The sequence below is a fragment of the Cibotium barometz genome, chromosome 63, assembly GCF_041138505.1.
Source record: "Cibotium barometz isolate CiBa-2024 chromosome 63, ASM4113850v1, whole genome shotgun sequence".
NCBI classification, from domain to species: Eukaryota; Viridiplantae; Streptophyta; class Polypodiopsida; order Cyatheales; family Cibotiaceae; genus Cibotium; species Cibotium barometz.
The window spans coordinates 11651538-11657537 of NC_141108.1; positions in this window are offsets into that span (position 1 = coordinate 11651538).

Genomic DNA, 6000 nt, shown 5'->3' on the forward strand with positions numbered 1-6000 from the left:
AAGCCTCTCATCTTTCTTTCTGTCTTCTTTTTTCTTCCTCTCTTGATCTCTTTCATTATTGCCTTAGTCTCCATGAGGACGGCTTGCTCTTCTTGCATTTCTACAGCAATCAGCACTGGTTGCTTTGGGAGGAGTGCCAATTGCATTTGCTCTGTTACTTCTAGTTCTGAAAGGGGCCTCCTAGCCACATGGTTCAGTACCTATGTCATCAAGTACGGGTTGCATATTTTTTATTGATGGGCCTTAAGGCAGTTTTCTATCTCCATGTGTATATAATATGCCCAGTCCTCCTCCTTTTCTTCATGTACCTTTGCGATTCAGTTTAGTGGCACCCTATTATACATATCCATTGGCTTTACCTGTATAATTAATGACATCACCTTGCATGCCTTCTCTGTGGCTTCATCCCTGATGTTCTCATATTTATCTCCATTAGAGTTGTAGGAGCTGTTCTTCAACATGGCATCTAGGGGGCATCTTATTAAAGGTGTGTGCATGTATCTTGACTGGTGGTGGGAGTTGTAGAGCTTCACGTATTAAATCTTCTATGATTAGTACTCGTTCCATGGTGCCATCTGCTTTTGGTACTATACTTCTCTTGGTGGCTTTGTCATACGTCTTTATGTATTCTACACAAAGTTATGTATCGATGTTCTGGGGGAGATTTTCTTTCACTTTTGCCTCTTCCAGAATCTGGAGGCACTCCGGGCTATGATACTGCAATGCCACCTTTCCATGTGCCGTGTGGATCTCCTACTGATGATGGCACCATGGAAAGCTTGGGCGTATGGACCCAAGTAGTTCATCTTCGGGCTCCATGTGGGTCTTTTCTTCTGGCTCATTGGGGATCTCGTCACACTGGCCTGAGTTACCACATGGGTCTCTGCGGCTTCTGGGTCTAAGGTTGACATCTGTACATGGAAAAAAGATCAGTCTAAGACTGGTGGGGCATGTGACACTCCTTGTTGTCTCTCTTTTTTTTGCAAGAAGGTTAATTGTGGAGAAGGGTGTTAGTGGTGTGAGCAATAAATGAGGTATGTTAGTTGCGATATTGACAAGGTCAAATGAAGTACCGTGAAAGTCCAAGCTCCTCCAACACATCACTGAACTCTTTTTCTCCAAGCTGCTCTGCATGGCCCCCTTACCAATGATGTCAGAACCAATTCTTTGGCTACACACATTTGCACCCTTCTTGGACTGGCATTCCTATCAACACTAACCACTTTTTCCACCATTTCTCTTGTATTGTCTAATAATTTCTTCGATGTTCGTACCTGCATAGTGTGTGAATGATTTTCCACGTGTATCATTAATCGAGTGAGGGTCTCATCACTAGGCATGACATAATACACATAACAACCACATGATCCCTTGCATGTAGCTGGCTTCTTGCAGTAGTGGCAAATGATCTTCCCATTATGTATGGCTGGGAGGCCCACTATGCAAGTCCTCTTCATGCATCCTTTGAAACAACTATCATTGCTAATGCCAGTGTTTAAATACCAGGGATAAATTATATTTGGGCACTCCATTATGCCGATACAATGGCTAATCCTATGCACTCCTTTTGAAAGGAAACATTTGAAGTGGCTGGCTTTGTCCAAATATGACCATCTAACTTGTGGTCCATCCCTGCCATTATTGAACCAAATCCCTTTATGTTTGGAAACTCGAATATCACATCTCCATCATAAAAACTTGGAAGCTCTTCAACTTATACAACTCGTTGAATTCACCGCACAAGCTTTGTCAAAGTGTTGTCCATCTTCATTGTAAGCAAGAAATCCATGGTGCTTTTACTATTGTGATGAGAAAGTGATCATGTTTCAGGAACCTCTATCCATAAGGGAACTGCATCAACAAACTGTGAAGGACTTTCAAGATCCACAGACACCCGACTACACATGGGTGTATGCCATTCTGAAGTGAATGTCACACAAGAGAGAAAGTGACCCCTCAAGGATATAGAGGTCATTACCCTCCATATCTTGATGTGGAATAAGGCTCACGTGATTTTCCTCATCTTCTCTCGAATGATGGCATCTAAGGACTTGAACTCCTTGGAATAAGATTTTTTAATCAAAAAGTCCTTGCTAAAAATACCTTTTCCATTGCACAATGGAACACACATGTCAGCATCAGTAAGCTGGGGGAATAGTAGCTTGCCCTCCATGAAGAGAGAGAGAGAGAGAGAGAGAGAGAGAGAGAGAGAGAGAGAGAGAGAGAGGATGGGAGGGCAAGGGAGAGAGATAATCCAAGAAACTTAAATATTTAAATTAAAAAAATTAGGGTTAGGTTTATGTTTAGGGTTAGGGTTAGGGTTACATTTAGAGTTATGATTAGGGACTAAAATGTGCTTAAATATATAATTAATAAATTAGTTATTAGGTGGCACAAAAAATAATTGCATCGTTATATATTTATACAACCTACAATTCTATTCTGTTCTGTTTATAGATGACTATACAAAGTAAACCAGTCACTTATGTTATCATTAGAACATACTCCAAGGTTGGATATTGTCTAACCTTCAATGCATTTGTGAAGGATCCTATGGGTTTGGTGTGGGTCGAATGATCCTATGGGCTCGGTGTGGGTCGAATGATCTTATGGGCTCGGTGTATCCTAACAAATAAACGTATAAAGACTTGTAAGGATAAGATATATTTCTCTCTATGTCTCTCTCCCCCCTCTCTCTCTAACATGACTTTATGATTGTGAGCCACTCCTTGCACTATGATTATGATTATGTTAAGGGTATATGGTAAAACATAATTTATGAAAAACAATTTGTGGCATGTAAAGACTTGTGGCATGTAAGTGTAAAGACTTGGGCTACCTTTTCTTGATACTCAAACATTTTGTGTAGTTCCAAAATGGTTATTTAACTTTTGGACTTCCAAAATAGATGTATAATGTGTTTCTAAAGTTTGAGAAATTAAAATGACACCACCGATTTTGAGCTTTCTCTATGACACATTAATCATGTCATGTCTCGGTGTGGAGTTAATCTTCTCACCTTCTGAGCTCAACATAATCACCATATATCCCCCCCTTTCCCTCGTTCCCATATCCACTTACTCTTATGTGTTTGAGGTCATTGGTATACTAGAGATCAGGCCCATGCCATCAAACATTGGCTCCTTATTTGGTACCCCGCTTGTGCCTTCGTTTGAAGAAGTGGTTGTTCTAGGTTAGAGCCACACCTTCTTTAGATCAAAATCGGCACATGGGATCCTTCCACCCTTCCATCCTTAATGGGAATGAAAAGTACTATGGGTTGTTATCCTATAAATTTTGCTCTTAATTGCATTTATGCTAACCATATGAGTGATTAAGTGGAATTCTCAATGTAGATCAATTTTCCGTTGATGTTTGCCTTTCGTGCGGCGGTGGCTTGCAAAATGCTCTCTTCAATGCATCTTAGATTAATGAAACATTAATAAATTAAGGTCAACGGTGTGTAATCTCAAATATTGTAATCTAGAAGTGTTGCTTTATTTTAGGAAACTAATTTGAGAGCTTTGTAATATGTGAATTCGGTAACAAAAGTGCATATACACTTTCTTGTAAATACGTAATTAATATCACTTTCTTGAAATATGTGAGTGCATACACACTTTCTTGTAAATACATAATTAATTAATATCACCAAGAAATTATAAGTTTAAACGATATTAATGAGTAAGAATGCTACCAAAAGTTCATCATTATTGAGTGTGATGTACATAACTTTGAAGTGGTGTCTTGATTTTCTAGGACTATTAAAAAACTTTCTAATCACCAAACCAACAATAAGTAAATCCTAGTAGCAAGGTCCACCAAATACATATTAAGAGGTGTTTTCACTATATGCCCATCCCCCTAATGTGCAATAAATAGGCATAATATCTCTTTCTCATTGGAACACATTGCCACATGTATTTGCCACATCAGATTGCCGATGGTTGGCAATACGACGTGGCAGAAGCAAGATGAGGAAATACACATCTTGCTTCTGCCACGTCAGATTGCCGACCGTCGACAATCTGACATGGCAAACACACATGTATTTGCCATGCAATCAGGCGGCCCATGCAATAATAGCGGCAAACACACGTGCAATCTAAATAGCTACCAACCATGAAATCTAGTGGCCCATGCAATCTGGTGGCCTATGCAATTTTGGCGACGCCCATGCAATCCGGTGGCACCCTTAACACTAGTCTAATTAAGTTAGCTCATTGAGTTTAGGCCCTAATAAGGTGATTAGGTGAGTCAACCTTCCTGAAAAATAGGATTTGAACCCTAACACATCGACTGAAGCAGTTGTTGAGGAACTGAAGCAAAGCGGTGGGTGGAGAAGAACCGAGGTTGGGAACAATTTCACTTCTCCTTGGTCGCACGCTCTACCCGAACTCCATAGCTTCTTTCCAGGTCCGAGCTTGAAACGTAAGCAGTGGACTTCACCAATTAAAGTCCACCATATTAAGCTAATCTTGTGGGAGTAGGGGCCTTGGTTGTTGTGGTGGTGGATGTAGATGACGTTCTTCTTGAAGATCTAGAAGCGGTTGTGCTTCTCTGAGTAAAAGTGGAGATTAACAAGTAAGCCTTCATCTCGTCAAGGCTTTCAAGGCTTCATCAACTCATCCTTCAATGTGTTGTTAAACACTAGTGGCCATCAACCTCAGCGCAAGTGTATGTTGACACTGAGGAGACACTTCTTCATCATCTTTGGAAGTGGCACATCAACATAAGTGTAATTTTCTCAAGCCTTCTTCCAATTATCCTCTCATATCTTACTGTATGTGGTTGAGATTTGCTATTTTTTTGGTAGGTTTTGCATTAGAAATCATTATTAATCCTTCTTAGGGTTTTTAATCATTATTAGGACTTTTAATCATTATTATTTTTTATTAATTATAATTACTTTTAAATTAGGGTTTTTAATCATTATTTATTTTTATTAATCTTAATTATTCTTTATAAATATAGAGCAAACCTCCTTCATTCCAGTGTAGTTTCCAAACCCTCCCCCCTTGCCAGGTTCTCTCTCTCTCTCTCTCTCTCTCTCTCTCTCTCTCTCTCTCTCTCTCTCTCTCTCTCTCTCTCTCTCTCTCTCTCTCTCTCTCTCTCGCCCCTTCCTTTGTATTTATTTTTTTGATCATCATGGTGTTTTGTCTTTTAAGAGTGTAACAAGAGTTGTTGTGTGTGTTGTGCCTTCAGATTAGCCTTTATATGAGGGTAGAAGAAGGCTCCTAAAACTCGTATTAAGAAGGCTCATACACAACATGATGTGGTGGATGTCTCTCAACCAAAAGGATCCAAAAGCACCGAAGTGCCTCGTGTGAGTGAGGAAGCCTCTACAGTAGTCACACCCAGAGTGGATAGTCATGTTGGTGGCTCAATGACCCCTCAAAGCTCTAGGAAAAGGCTAGTTCTTGAAGACCCACAAACACAAGATGCGCCTTCTTCGCCAGATGAGTTTGGCCAGTTGGTGACTACAGAACTATTGCAAGATTGGTTGTCCAAGCATTTTGTGGACAAGGAAGAAAGGCTTCCAGGGGTGCCATTATGTAGGCTTTTGGTGAGCCCAGCCATAAGGACCACAGATGATCATCTAAGAGAACTCGAGGAGAGTTTTGATCAACATGGGTATGTGCCTACACAGGGTGAATTTATTGTGTGATAGAGTTTTCCAAGAGAACAACCAGTGGAATTTAACCCTCGAGAAGCAGAATGGGCTAATGGATTTTGGACAAATTAGTCCCATCGTTTCAATGTGGCGGTATGCATATCTCCTTATCTTTATTTTATTGATGTTATTTTATTTTGTGGTTTTTACACATGATGATTGTGTTGTGTTTCTGTAATTTGCAAACGATGGATTCATAGAGGTAGAAACACCTTCATAACAAGAAACTTATCGTATGGGATGGAAATCACAGGGTGGTTACATGGACTAATGCAATATTCAAAAGTAAGTATTTGTTCCATTACCTATGTTGGTTTGATCTTGCC